Genomic DNA, 20,898 nt, shown 5'->3' with positions numbered 1-20,898 from the left:
TTTTTATTATCATTATTATTATTATTGTTGTTGGCAAAGTATCATTTTGGTATCGATCGCATTACTACACGGAGTATCGGTATCAAAGTCCAAATTCTGGTATCGTGACAACCCTATATGACTGTACTTGGTACAACCTGCCAGTAATACAGAGAATTGTACAATAGAATTTCACACCATGTAGCTTATTGTATATCTGGATGTGAATAGCTCCAAACTTAGGGAAGGTGCAAACGCTACGGAAAAAGCTGCTGCAAATCCACACCAATATCTACATGTGTAGGATACGGATTTTGCGGCGGATTCTCCACTGCGAATGTCCCGTCTGCAAATCTGGACAGAAAAAATCTGCAACGTTACCGCCACAAGTGCACTTACCAATAAAGGCTATGTAATAAAAGGGTCAATCAGTGTGATTGGTGCAACTTTATAATTGGTTTTTATAAAAAAAAATTGTTTACTCTTTGATACAGCTGCTCTGTATCCTGTATACAGAGCAGCTGTATCGTTCGCTAAGACCTGAATCCGCCAGTCCCGCGGACCTGACGGGTTCAGTGTCAGCGGGTCCTTGCATGTCTCTGATATGCAGGATCCACCTGTAATCTATCATATCTAAGTTATGAACTTATATGTAATGAGTAACAGGTGGATCCTGCGTGTTAGACACACAAGGACCCGCTGACACTGAACCCGTCAGTCCGCTGACCTGACTGGTAAAGGATTCAGCGCTACATACAGCTGCTCTGTATAGAGAACACAGAGCAGCTGTATCTCAAAAAGTGAAACTAATTTTTAATAAAAACTAATTACAAAGTTGCACCAATCACACTGATTGACCTTCTTTGAAATATCTTTCAAAGGTTTTCATCGCCTTTAATTAAAGTGAATGATCTTTTGATACTATTTATATTTTTTAGGTAGTGTTTCCCAAATTCTATGCTGATTAATTCTATAATATACAGTATCTTTATAGGGTTCAGAGCTCAGTTTGCTGATTCAGCACTACTTCACCTACCCTGCTTCCCTTCACACAGCCATAGAGAAATTCTGTCAGCAGCCACCAGTAGGGTGAGCTTACTGCATATGGCTCTTTATGCCGTTATCTTCTCCATATTTAAGGGGCTGTCCAGCACATAAAAATTATATATTTTAAATAGCCAACTATGCTGTACAAACATAAAAAAAAAAAAGCCATACTCACCTCACCGATCCCCCTGGTCTCTACTTCCTGCTGCAGCGATGAAGTGACCAATATGTGACCGAGGCAGGCAATGAAGTTCGTACAATCATGGGAATAATACATACAATACAGGACCCACTACCGCTGACAAGCCTGGTATTCACTAGTGTTTCTCAGTGTACATTTGCTGTATACACCAATGCAAGGTCATGTTTTTATTATGGATTGTTTTTTAATCGACCCTATCTCATCTTTATGCTCAACGGCATTTAGACTGTTTTCAAACTAATGAAATACTCATAAAGGATTGTGTTGAAACGTCGCTCATTGATTTCCCTACCTGCTGTTAGCGCGCTAAATGGTTACTGGACAATGTGTTGTACTACACTATGAGGTAAAACGGGTAAGGCTGACAGACGCGAATTTACCGGTTTTGTTCCTTCTCCAGAACTTCATGTAATCTAAAGTCTACGATTCTATGACACCGGAAGTGGAGGATCGGCCGGTTTACTCCTGTGAGTGCGGGAGCGCATAACGCTTCGCGCATGCGCTACTCAGTTACCTCATTATCCCGCCTTGTTGTTGTCAAGCCGCTGAGACGTGGGTTGGGACTAGTTCATCTTCTCAATCGGCGGGAACAGCTGCCCGTACAACCAGGTTATTAGTAATCTCTTGGAGGAACCTTTTACCTCCGGGTGGTCCTGAGTAGTTACAGTATTTAGCCAGTGAGTTCCTTTTCTCCAGAAGGACATGGCCCTTATTATTTTTTTTCTTTGACTTTAGTGTTGGTTGTGATTTAGAGAACAGACGCTGTTTCTACTAATTTGCATTTTAGTCTATGGCTACATGGCGACAAAATCGCTGTGTCGCACTTCGTTCATCGCAGTAAAGTAAGTGAACGTGGACGCTTTGTGACGCTAGTTGCTGCGACCACAGCAACTTGCAACAACTTATGACCACATTAACTTTCACTTGTGCCAAAGTCGCCCTAGCCTTAGAATTTTGCTGAAGTTGCTATCAGTGTAATGGCCACTTCTGTGTGAATTGCTGCTGCATTGTAAATAAGAGCGTAAATTATTTTTACTTATATGGCAATCTATATTCTAGATGTAGTTCGACATTGCTATACACATGACTTTCATGAGCGTAGGAACACACGTAGCGGCAAACGATGCGGCTGAGCGCGGAACCACCATGTGGTTTTACCTCAAATTGCTGTTGGTTTTTAAATAATTTAACCTGTTCCCGCTCAATCAGGTAACTGTACGTCCGAGTCGGTGGTGCGTTGCCGCATTCTCAAGTACAGTTACGTTGGGACAATAAACTGTCACCATGTCGAATTACATGGTGAAAGGGAGAAGATCGCGGCAGCAAGTGACAAAAGCCGCTCACTGGCACACGAAAGATGAGTGGTCATGTGACATTGATCGCTGTGATTGGTCATTCAAAACTGAATGACCAATCACAGCTAAGTATCACAAGAGTCAGGATAATCAACAGGCACTGGCTCTGACAAGCTCATTTCTGTCAGAGTCTGTAAAGCCTGTCAGTTATTGTACTGTTAAAGAAGCTCTGTCACCAGATTCTCAAACCCCTATCTCCTATTGCATGTGATCGGCGCTGCAATGTAGAGAACAGTAACGTTTTTGTTTTTTTTTAAACTTTCATTTTTGGCCAAGTTATGAGCTATTTTATATATATATATATATATATATATATATATATATATATATGAGGTTTGAAATGGACAACTGGGCGTTTTTTTTTTCGTATGTCCAACTGGGCGTGTATTGTGTTTTTAACTGGGCGTGTTTACTTGTTTTACTAACTGGGTGTTGTGAATAGAAGTGTATGATGCTGACCAATCAGTGACCAATCAGCATCATGCACTCCTCTCCATTCATTTACACAGCAGCATCACGTTCTTACTAGAACGATGTGCAGCCACATACACAGACATTAACGTTAATCAAGTGTCCTGATAATGAATACACATGATCATCCAGCCTGGACGTCATGTCTATTCAGAATCCTGACACTTCTGAATCTTTTCTGTGAGATTCCAGCAAGCCACGCGTAATCTCGCAAGATTACAAGGGTAACGAGATTTAGTTTCCCTTGCTGGAAATCTCACAGGATTCAGAAGTGTCAGGATTCTGAGTACACATGACGTCCAAGCTGGAAGTCATGTGTATTCATTATCAGTACACTTGTGTATGTGGCTGCACATCGTTCTAGTAAGAACACTATGTGCTGTGTAAATGAATGGAGAGTAGTGCATGATGCTGATTGGTCACTGATTCGTCAGCATCATACACTTCTCTCCACAACGCCCAGGTAGTAAAACAAGTAAACACGCCCAGTTAAAAACACAATACACGCCCAGTTGGACATAACGAAAAAAAAACACGCCCAGTTGTCCATTTCAAAGCTCATTTGCATATATATATAAAATAGCTCATAACTTGGCCAAAAATGATTTTTTTTTAAAAAAAAAACACGTTACTGTTCTCTACATAGCAGCGCCGATCACATGCAATAGGAGATAGGGATTTGAGAATCTGGTGACAGAGCCTATTTAAAGGGAACCTGTCACCAGAATTTCACCTATTGAACTTTACTTATCCCTCACTGGCCGCTGCTATGAAAAGTTCATTGCCGTTATCCCCTCTCCTAAACTCCTCCCCCGACTGTAAATAACGGTCTGCAAACATTTTGCGCTTTTTATCGTAATAATCCGGCGTCCCTTTGTGCGCACACACCAGAAGAGGACATCAATGCACAAGCGCAGGATTTTGTGTGCTGGGGGAAGGCGACGAGCTGTCAATCAAAAGTAAGGAGGCCGGGGAAACGCGAAGAGATTTGAGGAATGAAAATATGACTTTTTTAAATCTAAGATCTGACTCTTTTCTGCTCATTAGCATACGGTGTGGGAACACTAAAAAGCTGAATACTAAAGCTACAGAGCCGACTAAGAAGACAATTATAGGTGATATAGAAATGATTTTTCACCCACTACCACCTGGTATTGCTGGTTTAATAGGTGAAATGCTGGTGACAGGTTCCCTTTAAAGAGGCTCTGTCACCAGATTCTAAATGCCCTATCTCCTACATAATCTGATCGGCGCTGTAATGTAGATAACAATGTTTTTTTATTTTGAAAAACGATTATTTTTGAGCAAGTTATGAGCAATTTTATATTTATGCTAATTAGTATCTTAATGCCCAACTGGGCGTTTTTTAACTTTTGACCAAGTGGACGTTGTACAGAGGAGTGTATGACGCTGACCAATCAGCGTCATACACTTCTCTCCATTCATGTCCATTTGTACTCGGCACAATTTGTGTGGGACTTAATCGCTGCACAGCGTGATCTCGCAAGATCAAACTGTGAATGAGCGCATACTGTCATTCACAGCGTGATCTCGCGAGATCACGCAGTGCTGTAAATTAAGTCCCACACAAACTTTACCGAAGTGTCGGGAGTGTGAATAGACATCGCATCCTGGCTGGAGGTGATGTCTATTTACTCTCAAGACGCTTCAGTAAAGTTAATGTGGGTGTATGTCACAGTACAGCGTGATCTTACGAGAGCACGCTGTGCTGAGTACAAATGGACATGAATGGAGAGAAGTGTATGACGCGGATTGGTCAGCGTCATAGACTTCTCTTTACAACGCCCACTTGGTCAAAAGTTGATAAACGCCCAGTTGGGCATTAAGATACTAATTAGCATAAATCTAAAATTGCTCATAACTTGCTAAAAAATTATCGTTTTTCAAAATAAAAAAACACTTATCTACATTACAGCGCAGATCACATTATGTAGGAGATGGGGCACTTATAATGTGGTGACAGAGCCTCTTTAACCCCTTAGTGACCAGCCCATTTTAGGCCTTAATGACCAAGCTATTTTATTCGTTTTTCTATAGTCGCATTCAAAGAGCTATAACGTTTTTATTTTTTCGTCTACATAGCTGTATGAGGACTTGTTTTTTGCGGGATTAGTTGTGCTTTTTAATGGCACCATTTTTGGGTACATATAATTTTTATATTAACTTTTAACCTTTTTTGGGGGGGATTATAAAAAAAACCTGAAATTCCGCCATTGTTCTATGTGTTTTTAAATTGACGCCGTTCACTGTGCGACGTAATTAACATGTGACCTTTATTCTATGGGTCGGTACGATTACGGCGATACCACATATGTGGAGGTTTTTTTATGTTTTACGACTTTTGCACAATAAAAACACTTTTGAACTAAAATTATTTGTTTTTGCATCGTCGCTTTCCAAGAGCCGTAATTTTTTTATTTTTCCATCAATGTAGTGATTTTTTGGGCTTGCTTTCTGCGGGACAAGACGTAGTTTTGAATGGTACTGTTTTGGGGTACATGGGACTTATTGATTCATTTTTGGGGGGCAATGGAAAAAAAATTGCAATTTCGCCATAGTTTTTGGCGTTTTTTTTTTACGGTGTTCACTTTGCGGTTTAAATTACATATTAACTTTATTAATGGAGTCATTACGGTCGCGGCGATACCACATATGTGTACTTTTTTTTTTTTTTTACACTTACTAAATAAAACCACTTTTTATGGAAAAAATGGTTTTATTTATTTTTTTACTGTACTTTTTATTAATAATCTTTATTTCACTTTGATGACTTGTTTTATTAGTCCCACTAGGGGACTTTACTGTGCGATGTTCCGATCGCTGCTATAATGCTCTGGTATACTTCGTATACCAGAGCATTATTGCCTGTCAGTGTAAATCTGACAGGCAATCTGTTAGGACGTGCCTCCGGCGCGTCCTAACAGGATATATGTCCAGGGCAGACCTGGGGGCTTTTATCAGTCCCCCGGCTGCCATGACACCCCATCGGAGACCCGCGATTGCATTCGCGGGCCGCCGATGGGTGACAGAGGGAGCGCACTCCCTCTGTAAACAAAGTTAAATGCCGCGGTCGCTATTGACGGCGGCATTTAACGGGTTAAACGGCCGCGATCGAAGTAAACTTAGATCGCGGGCGTTGGAGCATGAGCTCAGCTGTCATCAGACAGCAGAGCCCCGGCTCCTGCCTGCACGGGAGACCCGTGCAGGACTTAGACTAGGCTGACGTGAAAAGGCGTCAGCCTAGCCTAAAGCCCAGTAGTGAATCACGTGAAAAGGCGTATTAGTGGTCACTAAGGGGTTAAAGGGTAACTAAACATTCAACAAACTTCTGACATGTCATAGTGACATGTCGGAAGTTTTGATCGCTGGGGGTCTGAGCACGGAGACCCCCACAGATCGTTAAAACAAAACACTCGTGTGAGCGCTGAGCCACTTTGTTTCTGTTTTGGGTTTTCTCGGAAAGCCGTTGTTGATGTAGCGGTGTACGGGCTCCTAGACTTTCTATTGAGTCCGTACACCAACTGCACGGCTTTCCAAGAAAAACCGAACCAAAAGCAAGCGGCTCAGCGCTTACACGAGCCCTTCTGCTGCTTCAATTTAGCGTTCGGTGGGGGTCTCAGTGCTCAGACCCCCAGCGATCAAAACTTCTGACATGCCACTGTGACATGTCAGAAGTTTTTCGAACGTTTAGTTGCACTTTAACCCCTTAAGGACACAGCCAATTTTTTCAAATCTGACGTGTCACTTTATGTGGTAATGACTCTGGAATGCTTTTATGTATCCAAGCGATTCTGAGATTGTCTTCTCATGACACAATGTACTTTATGTTCGTGGTAAAATTTGGTCGATTTATAATCAGTGTTTATTTGTGAAAAAACCCAAAATTCTGAGAAAATGTGCAAAAATTAGCATTTTTCTAAACTTAAATATATTTGCTTGTAAGACCGATTGTAATACCACAAAAATAGTTACTAGTTAACATTTCCCGTATGTCTACTTTGTTTGCATTTGTTTACAAAAAATATGTTTTCTAGGCCGTTACAAGGCTTAGAACTTTAGCAGCAATTTCTCACATTTTCAAGAAAATTTCAAAAGGCTATTTTTTCAGAGACAAGTTCAGTTCTGAAGTGGCTTTGATGGCCTTATATATTAGAAAGTCCCTATAAATCACCCCATTTTAAAAACTAGACCCCTCAAAGCATTCAAAATAGCATTCAGAAAGTTTCTTAACCCTTTAGGCGTTTCACATGAATTAACGCAAACTAGAGGGGAAATTTTCAATTTTCTTTTTTTTTTGCCAAAATTCATTGGTAATACATTTTTTTCTTTAAGGGTATGTTCACACGTAGTCAACCAAAACGTCTGAAAATCCAGAGCTGTTTTCAAGGGAAAACACCCTGCTTTTCAGACGTTTTTTACCAACTCGCATTTTTACCAACTCATTTTTTTACCAACTCGTTTTTGGAGCTGTTTTCATTGGAGTCTATGAGAAAACAGCTCCAAAAACGTCTGAAAGAAGTGTCCTGCACTTCTTTTGACGAGGCTGTATTTTTACGAGTCGTCGTTTGACAGCTGTCAAACGACGACGCGTAAATAACAGGTCGTCAAATGGCCAGATGTTTGCCGACGTATTGTAGCCATATTTTCAGACGTAAAACGAGGCATAATACGCCTCGTATACGTCTGAAATTTGGCCGTGTGAACATACCCTAACAAAGTTTTACCAGAGAAATGCAACCCAATATTTATTGCCCAGATTCTGAAGTTTTTAGAAACATCCCACGTCACCCTAGTGTACTTATGGACTGAAGCACCTCAGAAGCAAAGGAATACCCAGTGGATTTTGGGGCCGCCTTTTTTTTAGAATATATTTTAGGCACCGTGTCAGGTTTGTAGAGGTTTTGTGATGCCAAAACAATGGAAACCACCCATTTTGGAAACTACACCTCTCAAGAACTTTATCTAGGGGTATAGTTAACATTTTCACCCCACAATTTATTTACTAAACTTATTGGAATTAGTCTGTAAAAATGAAAATCTACTTTTTTTCTGAAAAAACTTAGAAATTCCCCATATGTGGTAATAAACTGCTGTTTGGACCCACGGCAGGGCTCACAAGAGAAGGAGCACCATTTCAATTTTGGAGAGCAGATTTTGCTGGAATAGTTCTCAGTGCCATGTCGTTTTTGCAACGCCCTGGAGGGACCAAAACAGCGGAAACTCCCCAAAAGTGACCCATTTTGGAAACTACACCCCTCAATGAATATTTCTAGGGGTATAGTTAGCATTTTGACCCCACATGGTTTTTGCAGATTTATGGGAATTATGCCGTGAAATTGAAAATCTAATTTTTTTCTAATAAAATTAGTTTTAGCTCATATTTTTTCATTTATACAAAAGATAAAAGGATAAAAAGCACCCGAACATTTATAAAGCAAACACTTCTGAGCACAGCAATACCACATATGTAGTAATAAACTGTTGTTTGGACACACGGCAGGGCTTAGAAAGGACGGAGCGCCATTTGACTTTTGGAGCTCAAGTTTTGCTGGAATAGTTTGCGGCGCCATGTCACATTTGCAAAGCCACTGAGGGGCCAAAATACTGCAAACCCCGCAAAAGTGACCCAATTTGGGAAACTACACCCCTCATGGAATTTATCTAGCGGTATAGTGAGCACTTAGACCCCACAGTTTTTTTTGCTGAATTTATTGGAATTAGGCAGTGACAATGAAAATCAACATTCTTTCCACTAAAATGTTGATTTTTTTTTTTTCATTTTCACAAGGAATAAAGGAGAAAGAGCACCCCAACAATTGTAAAGCAATTTCTCCCGAGCACGGCCATACCCCATAAGTGGTCATAAACTGCTGTTTGGACACACGGCAGGGCTCAAAATGGCACGAGTGCTACTTGGCATGTAGATTTTGGTTGATTATTTTGGGCGCCATGTCGTAATTGCAGAGCCCCTGAGGTACCAGTACAGTAGAAACCCTGGAGAAGTGACTCCATTTTGTTTCATAGATTGTATTAGAATGAGGCAGTGAAAATGATAAATAATTTTTTCCCCAAAAGATATATGTCGTTTTGCAGCTAATTTTTTTTTCACAGTGGGTAATAGGAGAAAAAACAACACACAATTTGTTACCTAATTTCTCACGAGTACGGCAATACCCCATGTGTGGCCTTGGGCACATGGCAGAGCTCAAAATGGAAGGAGAGCCATTTGGCTTTAGAGCGCAGATTTTGCTGGACTGGTGTACAGGCGCCATGTCGCATTTGAGGAGCTCCCTTAGGTACCAGAGTAGAATGTAAATCCCTGAGAAGTGACCCCATTTTGTAAACTACACCCCTCAAAGCATTTATCATTTGCCTGGACATATGACAGGGCTTAGGAGTGAAAGGCGCATGTGAGACCTATTTTGGTGATTTTCACAGACCGCATTGGCCAACAATGGCAGGGCTCTGGGGTCAAAAAGTAACAAACCCACAAGTAGTGAGCCACATTTTGGAAACTGCAACCCTCAAGGCATTTTTTAAGGGGTGTAGTGATAATTTTGATCACACAGGTTTGTTTTTAATTAGAAATGAATGCTCAGTGGATGGTGCAAAGTGAAAATTGCAATTTTCCACAGGTATATGCCATTTTAGTGCACAATATGTTGTGCCCAGTTCGTGCCACTGAAGACAAATACCTCAAACAGTTACGTGGGTTCTCCCTGGTATGGCTATGCCATATATGTGGTTGTAAACTGCTGTTTGGGCACTCTGCAGGGCTCAGAAGGGAGGAAGCGTTCAATTTGAAATGAATCTGGCATTGGTTAATAAAGCCTCTACTGGTCTTAGCATCTATGTCGTAGCGAGGTGGTAGAGGCAGATTGATTCCGGGCCCAGTACTGACAGGAGGAGCAGCAGGAGGTGGTGCAGAAGAAGCAGCCACAGAAGGAAGATCCAAGTAATTAACAATAGAATTTACTGCCTGGAGGAGCTAACCCTATTAAAGGGAAGGTGTCATGATTTTTTTTTTTTATTATGTTGCTTTTTATATCATGTAAAGAAAATATTTTTTTATTTATGTTGTCACTATAAATACTTTTACTTCTCTATGGGGGCTGCCATTTTTTTTTTTCATCTCTGTATGTGTCGATTAACGACACATACTAAGATGCTATACAGCACATACAATCCCATAGAGAATGCGACCGGAAGCCGTTCCATTCTCAGAAGCAGGCGCCATCTGTGTGTGAACTGCGCCTGCGCAGTTCACACACAGACCAGAACGAAGCTCGTTCCTAGAGAGAAATCCGGCGCCATTTTCATGTGGAACGGAAGCCGCTGCCGGACAGGAAGATGACGACTTCCGGCCATATGTTCAACATAGCGAAGGTGCAAGGAAGAGGAGCGTAGGCGGCAAGAACTTGGTAAGATGCTCAGAAAATTGTGACTCAGTGTAGGCGGTTTGAAGACATTCAAACCCCTCCCCCGCCTGGCACTAGCCAGAAGCATTGTGGCATTGTGTGAGGACACTAGAGGAGAGTGTGTCCCCAAATTTGCAGCAGAAATCAATGAGGTTGCTTTACCATAGTGACCATGCTTCAATTTTGGGCACTGCTCCCTCTAGTGGCCAGCACATGGAAATATTATAAATTAAAATCTAAGTTATAATATTTTCTGACTTGTGAAAAAAATAAAAAAAACATTAAAACAATGTGTAATCAGTTATATACTCATTGGTTTAACTGAAAAAAAAAATATCTAGCGACACATTTCCTTTAAGCTCGGAGGTCACGCATGTCTGCTTGCATCAATTGGATCACTGTCTTGGTTTAACCCCTTAAGGTCGCAGCCTAGTTTGGGCCTTAAGGCTCAGAGCCCATTTTTCAAATCTGACATATTTCACTTTATGTGGTAATAACGTCGGGATGCTTAAACCTATACAAGCGATTCTGAGATTGTTTTCTCGTGACACATTGGGCTTCATGTTCGTGGTAAAATTTGGTCGATATATTCAGTGTTTATTGGTGAAAAATTGAAAAATTTAGAGAAAATTTTGAAAAAATAGCATTTTTCAGAATTTAAATGCATCTGCTTGTAAAACAGACGGTTATACCACCCAAAATAATTACTAGTTCACATTTCCCATATGTCTACTTTAGATTGGCATCGTTTTTTGAACATTCTTTTATTTTTCTTGGACGTTACAAGGCTTAGAACATAAACAGCAATTTCTCATATTTTTAAGAAAATGTCAAAAGCCTTTTTTTTAAGGTACCTCTTGAGTTCTGAAGTGGCTTTGAGGGACCTATGTATTAGAAACCATGATAAAACACCCCATTTTAAAAACTAGACCCCTCAAAGTATTCAAAACAGCATTTAGAAAGATTTTTAACCCTTCAGGCATTTCACAGGAATTAAAGCAAAGTGGAGGTTAAATTTGCAAATTTCATTTTTCTTGCTGAATTTCAATTTTATTCATTTTTTTTCTGTAACACAGAAGCTTTTACCAGAGAAACACTACTAAATATGTATTGTCCAGATTCTGCAGTTTTTAGAAATGTCCCACATGTGGCTGTACTGCGCTCGTGGAATAAAACACAAGCCCTAGAAGCAAAGAAGCACCTAGTGCATTTTGAGTCCTCTTTTTTTATTAGAATATATTTTAGGCAGCATGCCAGGTTGGAAGAGGTGTTGAGGTGCCAAAACAATAGGAATTCCCCAATAGTGACCCCATTTTGGAAACCACACCCCTCAAGGAATTCATTTATGGTTGTTGTTGTTACCATTTTGACCGCACAGTTTTTTCACAGCACCTATTTCAATTGGGCTGTGACATTAAAAAAATGAAATTTTTTCCAATAAGATGTAATTTTTTATAAAAATTTCTTATTTTCACAGGGAACAAAATACCCCATTGTGTTGCCAAATTTCTCCTGAGTGCAGCAATACCCCATTTGTGGCGATAAACTGCCGTTTGGGCCCATGGGAGGCCTCAGTAGGGAAGGAGCGCTGTGTGTTCTTTGGAGTACAGATTTTGCTGGTTGGGTTTTCAGGTGCCATGTCACATTTGCAGAGCCCCAGAGGTATCAAAGCAATGGAAACCCACCAGAAGTGACCCCATTTTGGAAACTACACCCCTCAGGGAATTCATTTATGGGTAATGTGACCATTTAGACACCATAATTTCTTCACAGAACTTATTTCAATTGGGCTGGGAATGAAAACAAAATTATTTTTTTCAAATAATATGTAGTTTTGGCTGAAAATTTCTTATTTTCACAAGAAACAAAATACCCCATTCTGTTGCGCAATTTGTTCTGAGTGCGGCAATATCCCATTTGTGGTGATAAACTGCCGTTTGGGCCCATGGGAGGGCTCAGAAGGAAAGGACCACCATTTGGCCTACTGGGGATTTTCTAGTGCGAAGTCATGTATGCAGAAGCACCTGAGGTACCAGTACAGTTGAAACCCGCAAGAAGTGACCCTGTTTTAAAAATGACACCCTTAAGGCATTCATCTAGAGGTGTAGTGAGCATTTTGACCGGAGACCTATACCCCATAAACTGTAATGTGAGTTCTCCCGGGTATGGCAATACCCTACATGTGGCTGTTATCAGCTGCCTGAGCACACAGCAGGGCTCAGAGGAGAAAGACGAGGGGGAATAAGTAAAATTGGGGTAAATTATAAACCAAGGGATGTATGATCAATTTTAAAACACTCTTTCATACAGAGCTCTGGTTATTCGGGACACGTGTCACATTGATATATTGTGTCCTACCTTATCCCCCTCTTATAGCAGACTTTGCACCTCTTTTGACTTTTTCCCTTCTTGCCAGTTTGGGGAACTTCTCCTGGAAAGTGTTGCCCTGGTACGATGCGTGTGGCCCCGCTTCCAGAAGTACTGGGTGCCCCCCCCCCTTCTTGGTCCCTAAAGATTAGGTTCTGGATAATCACCTCTTGAAATTCCAGGAAAGTTCCCGTCTGGCCTGCACATCGACGTAGCATGTACGCATTGTACAAAGCCATCTGTATGATGTGCACGGCCAGCTTCTTATACCACACCGCATGGCGCTGTAGGGCTTCAGGATTTGATCTGACAAGTCCATCCCTCCCATGTACCTATTGTAGTCCAGGATGCAGTCTGGTTTGGGGGTGGCCTTTCCTTCATATATCCTAAACCTGTAGGTATACCCTGATGCACTCTTGCACAGCTTATACATCTTCACGCCATACCTTTCCCTCTTACCCGGCAGGTACTCGCGGAATTGAACCCTCCCTTTAAAATGTACCAGGGACTCATCAATAGAAATACACTTCTCGGGGGTGTATGCTTGGGAAAACCGGGCACTGAAACGGTCTAATAGGGGTCTCTGTTTATACAAACGGTCAAAACTGGGGTCATCTCGGGGTGGGCACGGCTCATTATTAGTATAATGTAAGAAGCGAAGTATTGCCTAATTTATTTATTTTTTTAGGTTCCAGTTCAGTTCTGAAGTTGCATTGAGGGGCCCATATATTAGAAACCCCTATCAAACACCCCATTTTAGAAACTAGACCCCTCAAAGTATTCACAACAGCATTTAAAAAGTTTATGAACCCTTTAGGTGTTTCACAGAAATTTAGAGCAAAGTAGAGGCGAAATTTACATTTTTTTTTTGTCACAAAATCCTCTTTATACCATTTTTTTTTATAACACAAAAGGATTTATCAGAGAAACGCAACTTAATACGTATTGCCCAGATTCTGCCGTTTTGAGAAATATCCCACATGTGGCCCTAGTGCGGTAATGGACTGAAGCACCGGCCTCCGAAGCAAAGGAGGACCTAGTGGATTTTGAGGCCTCTTTTTTATTAGGCACCATGTCCGGTTTGAAGAGGTCTTGTGGTGCCAAAACATTGGAAACCCCCCAAAAGTGACCCCAATTTGGAAACTAGACCCCTTGAGGAATCCATTGTAGTTTTCTTGGGGTGCATGCGGCTTTTTGATCAGTTTTTATTCTATTTTTAGGTGGCGTGATGACTAAAAAACAGCAATTCTACTATTGTTTTTTTATTCTATTTTTTTTTACAGTGTTCACCGTGCGCTATAAATGACATTCACTTTATTCTGCGGGGCGATACGATTATGGTGATACCCTATGTTTATAGTTTTTTTTAATGTCTTATGGCGTTTGCACAATAAATTACGTTTTGTAAAAAATCATTCACTTTTTGTGTTACCTTATTCTAAGCGCCAGAACTTTTTTATTTTTCAAGCAATAAAGCCGTGCGAGGACTTATTTTTTGCGTAACGAACTGTAGTTTCGATCAGTACCATTTTTAGGTACATGCGACTTTTTGATCTCTTTTTATTCCATTTTTTGGGAGGTGAAGTGACCAAACAATTGTGATTGTGGTACGGTTTATTATTATTTTCTTTTACGGCAATCACCGTGCAGGGTAAATAACGGAATAATTTTGTAGTTCAGGCCGTTACGGACGCGGCGATACCAATTTTGTATAGTTTGTTTTTTTATATATTTTTATTAATAATAAATGACTGATAAGGTAAAAAGGAGGATTTTACTTTTAATACTTTTAAAACTTTTATTTTCTTATTTTTACACATATTTTTTTTTACTTTATCCCACTAGGGGACTTGAGGGCAGGAGGCCCTGATCGCTATTCTAATACACTGCACTAGTGCAGTGTATTAGAACTGTCAGCTACTCACTGACAGCAAGCATAGTGGGTCCTGACGTTGTCAGGACCCACTAGGCTTCCGTCTATGGCATAGCCGGACGCCATTGTTTAGTGTCCGGTTGCCATAGTCACCATCGCCGGCCGCTATCGTGTAGCAGGCTGGCGATGGCAGCTTAACCCCTAAAAATCCGCGATCTCTATAGAACGCTGCTTTTAAGGGGTTAATCAGCGGGGACACAGCAATCGGTCCCCGCTGTAGGAGCTGTGACAGCTGCTGTACGAGACAGCAGCTGTCACAGCTCCTGTATGTGTTGGGAGGACGGCCGAAACGGCCGTTACTCCCGAGACGTACTATTAGGTCATGGAGCGCGAACAATACAGCTGCCATGACCTAATAGTACGTCCAGGAGCGGGAAGGGGTTAAACAGCGGGATCCATGGCCTGAGCGTACGGTCATGGCTTTGGGGACCCACTAGGCCGCTCTGCTGTAGCAGAGTAGCAGCTGGCCAAATTATAGTCAATAACAGTCATTAGGACAAGAGTACCTGGATAGATGATTTAGCAGATACGTGGCGTAGCAGACACGAGGAGTAGCAGACACTTGGCACAGATGACACATGGCGTAGCAGATAACACGAGGCACAGAGGATGAACTCCACTCCAACACTAGACTTAGCTCAGAACCAAACACAATTACTGGATAAGGGATACAGGATATGGGAATACAGGATACAACTTAGGAACCCTTTGCAATAACGAACATGGGTAGACACAACAACACTGGAGGGCAGGACGGACTTATGTAGGACAGGGAGAACAGGGATAGGCTAGGGAAGATTATAGTGGTGCGTGCCCTGGCCCTACGTAAGCAAGGCACAGACAGGAGTAGTACAGCCGGCGTCCCCGGGAAGGAGAAGCAGGACACCGGCACGAAGGTAATAGATGCTGGCGGCCGCTAGGATAAGCTGGATAGGCGTATACATAACTCTATAGAGAGCAGGTGCATGTAGCACTAAATCCTTTTCCCGTCAGGTCCGCGGGACTGACGGGTTCCGGGTGTCTCTGACATACAGGATCCATCTGTTATACATCACATATAAGTTCATAACTTAGATGTGATAGATTACAGGTGGATCCTGTGTGTTAGAAACATGCAGGACCTGCTGACACTGAACCAGTCAGGTCCACGGGTCTGACGAATTTAGGTCATAGCGAAAGATACAGCTGGTCTGTATAGAGAATACAGAGCAGCTGTATCTATAAAAGTAAAACAAAAGGTGTACATAGTCTTTAATTCCAGCAACAACATGTGGGCCCAAACAACTCACTATGCCCTTAGATGAATACCTAAATGTCACGGCGCGAGGTGTGGACCCACTGGGCCGTACCACGTAGCGGAATAGCAGCTGGCCAAACAGGTATAGGCAATGTCTATAGTTCTGGAAAGGGTACCTGAGGCAACGTCGACAGTAGAGGTGGTTTCAGGCTGAGATGAGGCTCCGGCAGTAGGCAGGCACCAGGCGAGGTGCAACACAGCAGATGCAGCAGAGAGCACAACACGACTCCAACACTTTAAGGCACAGGGATACGGGGTACTGGAAGCAGGAACGGGACACTGGGAAACACTAAGGGACCATTTTGCAAAGACAGACTAGGGTGACACAACAACTCTCAGGTAATGAATGGAAGAGCATAGCCCTTTTTATAGTCCAGAGGCATTCTGGCCTAGTTTGCAAATGTTCTGCATGTGCACCTAATGGCCCTTTAAGGCCGAACACATGCGTGTGTGCGCACCCTGCGGGAGCCTGTACCTTGTTGCGGAGGTAAGAGCTGGCATCTCCCGGGAGGGAGATGCCGCCCGGCACTCACTCGTCCATGGCCGCAACCGTAAGGGGGTAAGTCAGGACGACGGTCCGCTGCCATAGATGTTACAGTATCCCCCCTCTTACGCCCCCTCTTCTTGGGGCCAGAACGGGAGAGAAACTTCTTCACAAGGGCAGGAGCATCAATGTTCTCCTCTGACTCCTAGGAGACAGGATTGATCTGCAGCAGGATCTAGAAGGGTCCAAGGAACCTGGGGGCATACTTGCAAGATGGCACCCTCAGCCGGATATTCTTAGAGGACAGCCAGACCTTAGTGCCTGGAAGAAACTGGGGAGGCTCTCGCCTTCTTGTCTCTGCCTTTCTTTTCATGCAGTCGACCGCCAGCAGAATAGAAGATCGGATCTGCTGCCAGATTTGTAGAAAGCCCCTGAATGTAGAGTCAGCTGCACCTGGGACGTAGTAGAAACATGAAGAGGTATTCATGGGTGTTGGCCATAGATAATGAAGAATTGGCTGGAGGCGGTGGACTCACTAGTGTGGTTGTAGGAGAACTCAGCCCAAGGACGCAGCTGCACCCAGTCATCATGCTGCCTGGAGATAAAGTGTCGTAGATAGTTCTCCGTAATCTGTTTAATCCTCTCGACTTGACCATTTGACTGGGGATGGTAGGCTGAGGAAAAGTCCAACTTCATGCCGAGGAGACCGCAGAGGGCTCTCCAGGACTTATAGGTGAACTGAGGTGATCCGACACAATATGCAGAGGCAAGTCGTGCAGACAGAAGATGTGTTGGATTAGGGGATTGGCCAGTCGGGAAGCAGAAGGTAGGCCGGTCAGTGGAACAAAATGAGCCATCTTGGAGAATCGGTCCACCACCACGCATCCAGCAGAGGGAGGCAGGTCCGTGACAAAGTCCATAAGAATATGTTGCCAGGGGGCATTGGGCACAGACAGTGGCTGGAGCAGGCCAGCCGGTTTGGAGTGGGCAACTTTATTTGCTGCGCACACCGTACAGGAGGAGACAAAGTCCGTGATGTCTTTGGGCACCGTGGGCCACCAGAACTGATGGGCAATCAGGTCTCTGGTCTTACGGGCACCCGTGTGACCTTACATTTTAGAACTGTGTCCCCAGCAGAGGATTCTTCTTCTGTCTGCCAGACGCACAAAATTCCTCCCCAGAAGAATGTCGAAGGGTTGACAGGGATGATGCAGGATGGATCAATGATATTCTGTGGAGACTCCATAGTGTCCTCGGTCTCAAATGACCTGGACAAGGCATCGGCCCTCAGATTCTTGTCGGCAGGGCGGTAGTGGAGCTCAAAATGGAACCGGGGTGAAGAACAGCGACCACCTGGCCTGACAGGGGTTCAGCCGCTGGGCCGTCTGGAGATAGGTGAGGTTCTTGTGGTCCGTGAATATTAGGATTGGATGAGCTGCGCCCTCTTGTAGGTGTCTCCACTCCTCCAGAGCCGGCTTGATGGCCAGTAACTCCCGATTCCCAATCGAGTAGTTGCGTTCTGCGGGAGAAAAAAGCTTGGAGTAATAGCCACATACCACTGTCTTGTCTTTGGAGCCTCTCTGGAACAGAAACGAAAAACTCAGAGACACATCAGGATGATGGAGGATTGAGGCTGACATGAAGTCCTTCTTTAAGCTCCTGAATGCGGCCCCTGCTTCTGGAGTCCACACCTTGGCGTTCATGCCCTTTTTGGTGAGGGTAGAGATGGGAGCTGTCACTGAGGAGAAGTTGGGGATGAACAGCCGGAAGAAGTTGGTGAATCCCAAGAAGCGCTGTATGGCCCTTAAGCCTGGAGGGTGTGGCCATTCCACGACAGCCTTTACCTACTCAGGATCCATTTTGAGACCTTGATCAGAGATGATGTAGCCCATGAAGGTGAGAGACTCTCTCTCGAACACGCACTTCTCCAGCTTGGCATATAGGTGATTCTCCCTCAATCGAAGCAAAACTTGACGGACATGTATTTGATGAGTCGCTGGATCTGGGGAAAAAATCATCGAGCTACACCACAACACAGATATAGAGCAGATCACGGAAGATGTCATTGAGAAACTCTTGGAAGACCGCGGGAGCGTTACACAGGTATTCGGAGTGCCCATCTCAAGTATTAAATGCCATCTTCCATTCGTCACTCCGACAAATCCGGATCAGGTTGTAGGCCCCCCGCAGGTCTAGTTTGGAGAAAAAAAATTGCTCCCCGTATACGAACAAACAGTTCTGAAATCAAAGGCAACGGGTATCTGTTCTTTACCGTGATCTAGTTGAGGCCCGGTAGTCAATTCAGGGTCGGAGAGATCAGTCTCTTTTTTTTAACAAAGAAAAACTCGGCAGAGGATGAGGATTTGCGTATGAAGCGCCTCTCTAAATTTTCCTTGATATAGGCGGACATAGACTGGGTCTCAGGTAAGGAGAGAGGGTATACTCTACCACGGGGAGGAGGCAAATCAGGAACCAAGTCAATAGGACAGTCACACGTCCGGTGTGGGGGCAACGTCTCTGCCTCCTACTTGCTGAAGACATCTGAGAATTGAGAGTAGCAAGGTGGCAACCCTGCCAATGACCGATGCGGAGGAAGCTGAACCGGATGGATATGCCCCTGGCAGCCGTTGAGGCACTTGGGACCCCACTGGAGGACCTTTCCGGAGTTCCAATCCAGGACTGGGGAGTGTAGATAGAGCCAAGACAAACCCAGCAGCACGGGGTTGACGGCCCTGGGCAGGACAAAAAAGGAGATGAACTCGGAATGAAGGGCTCCTACTTGAAGCCTCAGCGGTTTGGTCACAGACAATATTGGGTCGGGCAGAGGCAGTCCATTTACTGAGGCAACGATCAACAGCTTCTCCAGAGGGCTTGTGGGCAAGTGAAGGAGATCCACTAGGTCTCTGCATATAAAATTGACTGCAGAGCTAGAGTCCAGATGGGCAGAGGCCAGGTGGGTCCTCTCGCCAGCGACAATAGTCACAGGGATAGACAACTTGGAAGAAAGTGCTCTGTCAAATGCTGTGTCGTCCAGGGTTGTCTCCCCAACCAATCCTAGGCGTTGGAGTTTTTTGGGCTTCTGGGGACACAGGTGCACGACATGGCCTTCGAGGCCGCAATATAGACAAAGTCCGGAAGTGCGCCTGCGCGGTTTCTCCTGGACAGATAGTTTAAGTCGATCCACCTGCATAGGCTCCTCAGGTCGGGCAACAGATGAGGACAAGAGGGGTTGCTGGAAGTTGGGAGCCAACCTAGGGAGTCTTCTCTCCCGTCGAACCTCTTGGGATCTTTGCCTGAGCCTCATATCAACCCGGCTAGCAAGTAAAATGAGGTCGTCCAGGGTAGGTGCTAGATCAAAGACAGACTAGGGTAACACAACAACGCTCAGGCAATGAATGGAAGGGCATAGCCCTTTTTATAGTCCAGAGGCATTGTGGGCTAATTTTCAGATATTCTGCATGTGCGCATACTGGCCCTTTAAGGCCGAGCGCGTGCGCGCGCACCCTGCGGGAGCCAGTACCTTGATGCGGAAGTGAGTGCCGGCGTCTCTCAGGAGGGAGATGCCGCCCGGCACTCACTCGTCCATGGCCGCGGCCGTCAGGGGGTAAGTCAGGACGACGGTCCCCGGCCATAGATGTTACATGTAGTTTTGAAAATGGGGTTACTTCTGAGGGTTTCACATTGTTCTGCCAGCTCATGCTTTGCAGGCATGGTGTGGGGCCTATAAGTCATTCAAGCCAAAATTATGTCCTGAAAAGCCAAAGGGTGCTGGTCTGTAGAGAGAATACAAAGCAGCTGTATCTAAAAAAGTAAAACAAATTTTTAATAAAAACTAATCAAGTACTACACTTTGGCCGCTATTCCGTAACCAGAGCCATCTGCTTCCGGTTTGGACGTCTGGTGCCTGGGGGCAGCTGACCAGTGTGGGGTCTGGGTGTCGGACCCCCACCGATCATATACTGATGACCTATCCTGTGGATAGGTCATCAGTTGCCCGGTCTTGGACAACCCCTTTAAAGGGAACCTGACAAGCATTTCACCTATAAACTAGAAATATCTGGTGGTTGTGGGTGAAAAATATTTTTTATGTAACCTATAATTATCTTCTAAGTAGGCTCTGTACCTTTTGGTATTCAGTTTTTTAGGGTTCCTGCACTGTATGCTAATGAGCATAAAGAGTCATATCTTCGTTTGAAAAGAGTAATATCTTCAAGCCTTTCCGAGTTAATCCCACCTCCTTACTTTTGATTGACAGCTCCTCGCTTCCCCCCAGCACACATGAAATCCTGCACGTGCGCACCAATGTCCTGTTCTGGTGCGTGTG

General features: G+C 43.8%; 1 protein-coding gene and 1 long non-coding RNA gene across 9 annotated transcripts in view; one reads left to right on the top strand and one right to left on the bottom strand.

Annotated features, from left to right (window-relative positions):
- The window catches only part of SERHL2 (serine hydrolase like 2), a 111,091-nt gene extending 108,578 nt beyond the window's left edge, over window positions 1-2,513 (bottom strand). Inside the window, exon 1 of one of the 5 annotated variants that reach the window (XM_075856583.1) lies at window positions 2,387-2,513. The gene's annotated coding sequence lies outside the window, so the exon portion shown is untranslated. The other 4 variants (XM_075856585.1, XM_075856581.1, XM_075856582.1 and 1 more) reach the window with 4 other exon arrangements.
- The window catches only part of LOC142749047 (uncharacterized), a 91,933-nt gene continuing 72,783 nt past the window's right edge, over window positions 1,749-20,898 (top strand). For 2 of the 4 annotated variants that reach the window (XR_012882360.1, XR_012882359.1), the window contains exon 1: window positions 1,749-1,837. This is a non-coding gene — a long non-coding RNA (uncharacterized LOC142749047). Of the gene's footprint in view, window positions 1,906-1,930; window positions 2,071-20,898 lie in introns of those variants that run through there. The other 2 variants (XR_012882361.1, XR_012882362.1) reach the window with 2 other exon arrangements.

This window comes from Rhinoderma darwinii, chromosome 3 (assembly GCF_050947455.1).
Source record: "Rhinoderma darwinii isolate aRhiDar2 chromosome 3, aRhiDar2.hap1, whole genome shotgun sequence".
NCBI lineage: Eukaryota > Metazoa > Chordata > Amphibia > Anura > Rhinodermatidae > Rhinoderma > Rhinoderma darwinii.
The sequence above is the reverse complement of the archived record's forward strand: the minus strand, read 5'-3'. Positions and strand labels throughout refer to the sequence as shown.